The sequence below is a fragment of the Indicator indicator genome, chromosome 32, assembly GCF_027791375.1.
Source record: "Indicator indicator isolate 239-I01 chromosome 32, UM_Iind_1.1, whole genome shotgun sequence".
NCBI lineage: Eukaryota > Metazoa > Chordata > Aves > Piciformes > Indicatoridae > Indicator > Indicator indicator.
The window spans coordinates 9,343,352-9,353,293 of record NC_072041.1 but is presented as its reverse complement, the minus strand read 5'-3'; positions in this window follow the sequence as shown (position 1 = coordinate 9,353,293).

Below are 9,942 nucleotides of genomic sequence, written 5' to 3'. Positions count from 1 at the left end.
ACAAGAAGGTCACCTCAGAGCCTTCTCCTCTCCAGACTGTACAACCCCAATCCTCCTGGCCCTTCTCTGGGCACCTTCCAGCACCTCCAGATCCTTCCTGGAATAGAGGCTCCAGAACTGGACACAGAGCTCCAGGAGTGGTCTCAGCAGAGTGGAGCAGAGGAGGAGAATCCCCTCCCTGGCCCTGCTGGCCACACTTCTCCTGCTGCAGCCCAGGCTTCCTCCTGATGTCCAATCTAAATCTGCCCTGCTCCCACTGCCCCTCATCCCACCCCCACAGCCCCTTCTGAACAGCCCCTGCCCAGCCTGCCTGTAGGACCCCTCTGGATATTGAAATGCAGCTCTTGAGGTCTCCCTGGAGCATTCCAACTCCTGCTGGTGGTTCCCATCTGTTCCTGCCCTGCAAGGAGCCTGCAGAGCTGGATGAGGAAGCAGCAGCTTCAGCCCTGCTGAGGGTAGTGCTGAGGCAGGAAGCACAGCAGGACCCTGCCTCAGGGACACCAGAAACAGAGACCCTCTGCAGCACAGCCCTGGGGCGTGGGGACCACCCCTGGAAAAGAAACCGAGCCCAGTGTGATGTTTAATGAAGGGTGAGGAGGTGCAGCACAGCCCCAGGTGCAGCACAGCTCTGCTGCCCTGAGTCCTGCAGCAGGGCTCTAGGGAAGGCTCTGTGGTCCTGCTGCCTGGGGCACACCCAAGGTCACAGCTGCTGCTCAGCACACATCTGGACCTCGGGGGCAGAGGGGAGGAGCTGGCAGCCCCAAGCCTCCCTGAAATTCAGAAATCACGGAGTCACAGAATGGTGGAGGCTGGAAGGGACCTCTGGAGATCTTTCAGTCCAACCCCTGCCAGAGCAGGGTCAGCTAGAGAAGGTCACACAGGACACATCCAGGTGGGTTTGGAATGCCTCCAGAGCAGGAGACTCCAGCACCTCTCTGGGCAGCCTGCTCCAGGGCTCCACCACCTCAAATTACAGAAGTTCCTCCTTGTGTTCAGATGAACTTCTGATGTTCCAGTCTGTGCCCACTGCCCCTTGGCCTGTCCCTGGGCACCAAGCCTGGCCCCAGCCTCCTGCCACCTTTCAGCATTTATAAGCCTGCTCCTCAGTGTCACCCTGGGGTGCTGGTGGACTCCCAGCTCTGCCCCACACCTATTCCAGGCCTTCAAAGCAGGTCTGGCTTAAAAACCATTGCTAGTTATGGATTTTCATCCTCAGCTTATGACATCCAAAGTGACAGCTGCTTTTGGATGGTGTTTGTGGGCTCTTCCCTCACCAGACAGGCAGAAATGTTCTTGGGTTGGGTGGGAATTAAGTTCTGAGCTTCATTTTGTGAGATGAGGAAGTGGGGATTTAAAAACCACATCTTTATCAGAGGACCTGAAGGAAAGAATCCCAGAATCCCAACATGGCAGGGGCTGGAAGGGATCTCCAAAGCTCATCCAGTCCAAGCCCTGCCAGAACAGTCACCCAGGGCAGGGCACACAGAACACATCCAGAGGGGTTGGAAAGTCTCCAGAGCAGGAGACTCCACAACCTCTCTGGGCAGCCTGCTGCAGGCTCTGGCACCCTCACAGGGACAAAGTTTTCCCTCCTGTTCCCCTGGCACCTCCTCTGCTCCAGCTTGCCCCCAGTGCCCCTTGTGCTGTCCTTGGCCATCCCTGAGCAGAGCCTGGCTCCAGCCCTGCACAGCTTTATCCCCAGCACTGAGGGCAGCCCTCAGGCTGCTCTGCTCCCAGCTCCAAGCCCCAGCTGCCTCAGCCTGGCCTCACAGGAGATGTTCCACTGCCTGCAGCAGCTCTGGGGCTCTGTGCTGGACTCTCTCAAGCAGTTCCCTGAGGTTCTTCTTGAATTGATGGCCCAGAACTGGACACAATATTCCAGATGTGGCCTCAGAAGGGCAGAGCAGAGGGACAGAATCTACTCACTACATCCCTTCTGATCCACCCCAGGGTGGCATCCACCAGAGCAAGAGAGAATCCCTTCCTGATCCTTCTCTCAGAGAAGGGCCTGGCCAGGGAGGGAACAAGGATTTTGCTGGTGAGGAGCCAGATCTGAATGAGAATCAGGCAGACAGCTCCTCAGGGCTGCAGACAAGAGTCTCTCACATCCACACCACAAAGTACTGGAGGTACTGAGGGGGAGGCTTTGCATGTCAGGCTGCAAGCTGGAGAGGTCCCAGAGGAGCAGGAGGATGCTCAGCTCCTGGAAGAACAACATCTTGGTCTTCTCTCCAATTGTTCTCTCCCTCTCTGTGTATCCAGCAGATGCAGCACTCAGCAGGATCCCTTCAGCCACAGCAGACACAGGTCCAGGTGGCTCCCATGATGATTCCCCATCTCCTCCTGGTGCTGGTGTCAATGTTTGTGGTCAGTGAGACACATCCGTGGTGGCTCCAGCAGCTGAGAGCTGGGAGGCTGCTGCAGCTAGGTCAAACCAGTTCATAGAATCACAGAATTGTCAGGGTTGGAAGGGACCTCAAGGCTCAGCCAGTGCCAACCCCCTGCCATGGGCAGGGACACCTCACACCACAGCAGGTTGCTCACAGCCACCTCCAGCCTGGCTGCAAAAACCTCCAGGGATGAGGCTTCCACCACCTCCCTGGGCAGCCTGTGCCAGTGTCTCACCACCCTCATGGGGAACAACTTCTTCCTAACATCCAATCTGAATCTCCCCACTTCTAGTTTTGGTCCATCGCCCCCAGTCCTATCACTCCCTGACACCCTCAAAAGTCCCTCCCCAGCTTTCTTGTAGCCCTCTGCACACAAGAGGCCACAAGAAGCTCTCCTGGGAGCCTTCTCCTCTCCAGCCTGCACAACCCCAACTCTCTCAGTCTGTCTCCAGAGCAGAGCAGCTCCAGCCCTCTGCTCATCCTCCTGGCCCTTCTCTGGATGCCTTCCAGCACCTCCAGATCCTTCCTGGAACAGAGGCTCCAGCACTGGACACAGAGCTCCAGGTGTGCTCTCAGGAGAGTGGAGCAGAGGGGGAGAATCCCCTCCCTGGCCCTGCTGCCACACTTCTCCTGCTGCAGCCCAGGCTCTGCTTGGCTCTCTGGGCTGCAATGCTCCCTACTGGCTCCTGCTGAGCTTCTCATCCCCCAGCACCCCCAAGGCCTTTTCTTCAGGGCTGCTTTCTTCCAGCCAGTCCCTGCCCAGCCTATAGCAGTGCCTGGGATTGCCCTGAGCCAGCTGCAGGACCTTACCCTTGGTGCAGGGTGCAGGCAGGATGTAGGTCTAGGGTAGAGGCAGGGTGGAGGCATGGTCCAGGTCCAGGGTGCAGGCAGGGTCCAGGGCCAGGGTGCAGGCAGGTGCTGTCTCCAAGCTCAGCAGCAGGCCTTTGGAAGTACAGGAAGCTCCTTCTCTGCCCTGAGCTCCCCTTGCCATGTCCTAGCTGCCTGTGTGCATCTCATGGAAAGTGCATCTCAGCACTTGGTGTCCCTGGGATGTCCAAGCCCTGCAGGGATGTGGAATGTGCTTTGCAGGGGCCTGAAGTGCAATTTCTTGTCTGGCTTGCCCAGCTCTTCCCTTCAGGGGTCTGCAAAGCCCTGTGGGGCTGTGCACAGAATTTAGATTCGTGCAAGACCTCCTGTCTGGCACAGGCTGTGACTTGCCACTCCTTGTCTGTGTTTAAAGAGCAGGCAGGTATGAGTTTACCCCCCAGAAAGAGTAAAATAAAAGACTCCTGTTGAACTGGAGAGGAATGCAGAATTGTATTCAAAAATATAGAACTAGATGAATCCTTAACACCTAATCCACATCCCAAAAGCACACAGGATACATAAAACCCTCCCAAAAATTCTTCCCCCAAACAGATTAAACCCCAAGCCCCAATGCTCCTTTTCTCCCCCTCCCCCATTGCCTCCCTTCCATTAAGCCTAAAGAAGCCAAACTTGTGCAGGATAAATGAGGCAGGGCTCTGAGGGCCACAAAGAGCCCTGAGACACTCCCCCATGTTACCAGGTCAGAGCTCCTGCTGGAGAGCAGACAGGAGGGAGGAAAGAGAGAGAAAAGTGACTCTGCAGCCAGTGTTAGAGGGATGCAGGCATTGTGGGAATGAAATACAAAGGATTGCCATTTCCTGCCCACCCCTGGACACTCTGCACCTGCTGGAGGGCTGCCACTTTGTGGTTTTCTAAAGGCACCCATGTCAAGCCATGAGACTCCTGCACTTTGGGATCAAGCACCCAGCCAGGACCTCCCAGAGAGGTGAGCAGCCTGGGTGTGAGGCAGCAGGCAAAGGGGAAGTGAGGAGGGTCACTGCCTGTGCCCCCCTGTAGCAGGGTGGCACAGCAGGGTGGCACAGCCAGCTGGCTGCCATCAGTCACTGGCCCTTCAGAGAGGCTTCTGAGTATCCAGAGCCTTCATTAATTCAGATTAATGCAATCTGCCTTTGCAGTTGTCTAAGTGCTTGCTCCAAAGCTGACCTCAGGACATTAATTGGTGAGGGAGGCAATTTGGAAGGCTCAGTAAAAGCCACTCCTGAGCTCCAGTGAGGCTCATCAGCATGGCTGGCAGGATATGGTCCTACCCTGGGGACACATCAGGGCAGGGCAGGTGACACTTGAGAAGAGACACAGGCACAGGTGCCCACCAGGATGGGCTTCAGGGGATCAGGGAAGCCTCTCCAGCTCAGGGCTGAGCATGGGAGACACAACCTGAACCAGAGCCTCCGTTTGGCTTCCCCAGATAAATCAATTTGAACAGCTCAGGGACTGCTGGGAGGATCAGAGGCTCCTGAAACCCCCTTATGAGGACCAGCACAGACACCCAGGCCCACTGCAGGGTGAATCTGAACTGGAAATGAAAAATGCCCAGACTGGGTAATGCCACATGAAGCCTGGCAGCAGGGCCCTGCAGGTGGCAGCTTGTGCCTGTCCCTGTGCTAGGTCATCTGAGTTCATAGAACCATGGAACTCTTTGGGTTGGAAAAGCCCTCTGAGACCATCCAGTGCAACATCAACCCAACACCACCAAGGCCACCAAACCACATCCCCAGGTGCCATGGCCACACCTTTCTTGACCATCTCCACCACCTCCCTGGCAGCCTGTTCCAGTCCCTGACCACCCCTGCAGCAAAGCAATTTTCCCTCATCTCCAACCTAACCCTTCCTGGCACATCAAGTCACCTCCTCTCATCCTATCACCCTTCACCAGACCCAGACCCAGAGGACCAGGACCCACTGTCCAGGGGAGCCACATTTCACCATGCTGTGCTCTTCCCGTGTCATGTGTGGCTCCCCAGGAACCTCCTAGGTAAACATCTGCCCTGGTGAGATCACATCTGGGGCACTGAGTCCAGTTCTGGGCTCCCCAGTTCAAGAAGGACAGGGAACTACTGGAGAGTGTCCAATGGAGGCTATAAGGATGCTGAAGGGAGTGGAGCATCTGTGAAGAGGAAGGCTGAGAGCCCTGGGGCTGGTCAGGCTGGAGAGGAGCAGCCTGAGAGGGGATCTGAGCAATGGTTACAAATAGCTGAAGGGTGGGGGGCAGGAAGGGACCAGGCTCTGTTCAGTGGTGCCCTGTGACAGGACAAGGGCAATGGACACAAACTGGAACCCAGCAGGTTCCACCTCAGCATGAGGAGAAACTTCTTTGGTGTGAGGGTGCTGGAGCCCTGGAGCAGGCTGCCCAGAGAGGTTGTGGAGTCTCCTGCTCTGGAGACTTTCCAGACCCACCTGGATGTGTTCTGTGTGCCCTGTCCTGGATTCTGCTCTGGCAGGGGTTGGCCTGGATGATCTCCAGAGGTCCCTTCCAGCCCCAACCACTCTGTGATTCAACACTTCCATGTTCTCTGGTGACAGGCTCATGGCACAGGACCACCACAGGTCCCCTTCTGGTTCCCAGTGCAGACTTGCCTTGCATTTGGAGTTTGGAGATGTGTTTCAGAGCAGGGTCACCCCAGGCCTCACTCTGGGGTGTTGGAGCAGCAGTGCAGAAGGACCTTCCCCACAGTGCCACTTGGCAGTGACCTGCAGCAGTTACAGGAACTCAGTACTGAAGCAGAAGCCAGGAGCCTTCCCAGCCCTCTGTGCAGCTCTGATGCTGCATCTGAGGAGCCTCCAGGGCAGGCAGCTGGGGCTGGGGCTGCCTCACAGCTGCCCCCACCCCAAGACTGGCCGAGGGCTGTGGCTGCCTGCTGGGTGCTGATCGATTTGCTTTTGAGTTGGCTGCAAGGAGCAGGTTTGAGCTCTGCCTGTGGAGAGGAGGGAGAGGAGCTCAGGCAGTGCCAGCAGGACCCTGAGCACTCAGTGCCACTGCAGGTGGACAAGTGTCCATCTAAGCTGGGTGGATGAGGCTCTGCTGGTTGGAAAGTGGAGCTGGTTGAGGAGGGAGCACAGCAGAAGTAGAGAGGTTTGGAGGAGCTGTCATAGAGTCATGGGATGGTGGGGGATGGAAGAGATCCCCAGGGGCTCATCCAGTCCAACCCCCCCTGCCAGAGCAGGGTCACCCAGGGCAGGTCACACAGGAACACATCCAGGTGGGGTTTGAAAGTCTCTAGAGAGTCTCCAGAAGCTGCTTGAGGGCTCCAGAACCCTCAGAGTGAAGAAGTTTTTGCTCCTGTTGAGGTGGAACCTCCTGGGTTCCAGTTTGTCTCCACTTTCATTAGCTGTTGAGCCAATGGAAGTGCCTGAGAGGATGCTGCCTGTGGACCACAGGAGTGCTGAGGGCACTGGAGCCCTGTCTGCCACTGAGACCAAAGCCTTGTTTCTGCTGCTGAAGAGCTCAAGCATGGCCCAGAGGCACAAGGAGGCTTGGTGGCCTCCAGCCTGCTGCAGGCTGAGCACAGCCCTGCCCTGCCCTGCCCTGCCTGTGCCCAGCCTGGCTCTGCACAGTGCTGCTGGGCTGCTCAGGGCAAAGCCACCAGTCTGGAGGCCAGTGGTGCCTGTGAGGTGCCCACCAGTGTCCCACCAGCCAGCAGAAGCAATCAAAGCCTCCAAGAGCAACCAAGCCTTCTCTAAACCCAGAGGAGGTGAGAAGTGAGTTGTGTGACTTGGGATCAAATGGGCAGCCAAGGGCAGGCAGAGGGAGGCTGAGCTCCCAGAGCAGCCACTGTGGAACAGGAAGAAGCTGTGGTGGTCTCCAGCCAGCTCCAGTCTCCTGCAGCTGCCCCTGACCCAGTTAACAGCAACACTCACCTGCAGGAAGCTCCCACTCCTTCTCTGAGTCCTCATGTCAGGGAAACCTGACCATGGCATGGCCCCAGAAAGGCCTCATGCTGCTCTGGCAGCTGGCAGGCTCTGGCCATGCACAGGGTGTAGGAAGGGGCAGTGAAGGTCATCTCAGCCCCGTGGAAAGCACAACACTGTTACAAGCAAGGTCACAGTGCTCCCCTCTGCACTGGGCTGACCATGCCCTGCCTGCTGCAGGGGTTTGTGAGGGTCTGGCCATGGCCTGATGGCCCCAAAGAATGCAGAGCTCACACATCCAGAACAGAGGCACCAAAAACACAAAAGCAAGGGTGGAGGACCCTGTGCCTCTCTCCCAGGATGGACATCACTTTGGATTTGGAAGGGAATCTCCTGCTGCCCAGGGTGGCTCTCAGAGCCTCATCTCCTGAGCCTACAGCATAAAGCCAGGAAGGGAAGGAAGGACCAAGATTTGTTGTCTTTTTCTCAATTGCCTTGAAGTTCTCCAGCCATTTTTAAACCCTTGAGGATGTTTAGGGGATGCTGTGGATGCTCTCCTCTCAGCCTACAAGAAGCACAACCTTCTGCACGTGGCAAGAACAGGCAGGGAACTCTGCTGGAGCAGGGAAAGGGTTGGGATGGGGTCAGGTGGACACCAGGCTGGGCATGAGCAAACCACAGAAAAGACAAACTGCTCCAAAGTGTGGCCAAGTCCAGGGGAAGTTATTCAGCAGCAGTGTGGAGCTGCTGGGCTGTGGCCAGCCAGAGGAAGAGGAAGATGAGGTGGAATCTAATCACAGCTGCAGCTCCCCTGGAGCAGCTGAAAGGAAGACAGAGCCAAACACACCTCACCAGTGCCAAAAGATGTGGCAAGGGGACAGGGGGCACCAGTGGACCTTCAAAGATTAAGGGGGGACACTAGGGAACACTTCACCTCAGTCTGGTGCAGCCCTCAGACAGGTCCCCAGACTCGTGTGAGATCTCTGCCTTTGGATGGCTTCAAGCTTAGATAGCAAAGCTCCAGCTGCCCTGGTCTGGTGCTGGGCATAGTCCTGCTGTGAGCAAGCAGCTGGACAGGAGATCCATCCTGGAGGTCCTTTCACCAGCTCTGCTGGCACCCACAGCACTGCTGAACATCCCTTTGCTCCTGGCTGGCCCCTGCCATGGCACAGGCAGAGGCACTGCTCCCTAGCTTTGCAGAGGGCCTGGCTGACTCCCTGCTTGCTGCCTGCTGGAAGCCTTAGGGTACTTTGGGCTCTTTGGCTTATCTTGGGAGATCACAGAATCATTAAGGTTGGAAAAGACCTCTAAGATCATCAGGGCCAACCTTCTAGCCAGCACCTCCTCTAGACCATGTCCTAAAGTGCCACATCTGCACCTGCACCACCTCCCTGGGCAGCCTCTTCCACTCCCTGACCACTCTTGCAGTGAAGAAATTGTTCCTAATCTCCAACCTAACCCTCCCCTGGTACAAGTTGAGGCTGTTACCTCCTGTCCTGTTGTTACCTGGAAGAGGCCAACACCAGCCTCATTCCAACCTCCATTCAGGGAGTTGTAGAGAGCAATGAGGTCTCCTCTCAGCTTCCTCTTCTTCAGGCAAACCAATCCCAGCTCCCTCAGCCTCTCCTCACCCAGCTCTGTTCTCCAAACCCCTCACCAGCTTCGTTGCCTTTCTCTAGACCTGCTCCAGCCTCTCAATGTCCTTCTTATGCTGCAGTATAGGACACAGTACTCAAGGTGCAGCCTCCCCAGTGCCAAGGGCAGGGGCACCATCACTTCCTTACTCTCTTACTGACCTTCAGATGGACAGAATCACATCCTGGATGCATCCATTGATCTTTGATGCAGCCCTGAGCAGCAGGAAGAAGCCAAACATCAGCCATGGTGCAAGCAGATCAATAACCCATCCAGGGGCCAGATGCTCCTTGCAGCTTTATGCTCATCACCATGCTGGGCTAACCAACCCTCTTTAGAGACTGCAGTGAGTAGCCCTTGGCCATGGAGCTATTCCTGCTGCTCCCCAAAAGCCTATTGCTTCCTCTCTTTGTCCTCTTGCCCTGGGACAACCATTCCCAGAGCAGCACCAGCCCTGCCAGGCACACCTCGGGGGGTCCTGCTGCGTGCTGCAGGGCTCCTGGTGTGCTGTCAGCACAGCTGTGGGAACCCTGCTCTCATCTCATCATGTTCATGGCACATCCTTCCTGGCTGCTCCTGCTATCAGTGCCTGGGATGCTGTCGTTTGGATTCTGGTTGCGTTTTGATTGCAAACTCTCCCCATCTACAGATTCCAGCGACAAGCACCGGAGCAGCTCATTTGCATGCCAAAGAGCTCAGCCCAGCAGCGCCTTACACGAGCGAATGAATAAATAACAAACACATGAAAGGCTGGAGAGCAATCAGCCAAATTAACCACGGGATGGCGAATGGTGACAGGCCTTGACATCCCGAGGAGACCAGCAGAGAGGGAGGGGTGGGAAAAGCTTTCCCAGCATTGCTCAGGGCTGCTCAGCACTCATCCATCTCCTCTCAGCCCGGGAGCCAGCAGGGAAGGGCATCAAGGCCGGGAGACAGTGAGCAGAGCCTGGGGTGTGAAATCCTGGCTTCAACTCCGTCCCTGCCTCTGCTGCTCACACCTGCTCTGTGCAGGCATCTGTCACAGGAGTAGCACATCCCCTAGGACAGCAATTGAAACATTCTAGGCAGTGTGTGGCAAGTGGCCCTGCAGCCTGGTTCACAGCTGACATCTCAGGAGCTGCTCTGAGGGCACGGGAACCACCCCAGCTCCTTGGAGTGCTGAGTGGAGAACAGGAGGCTTCTG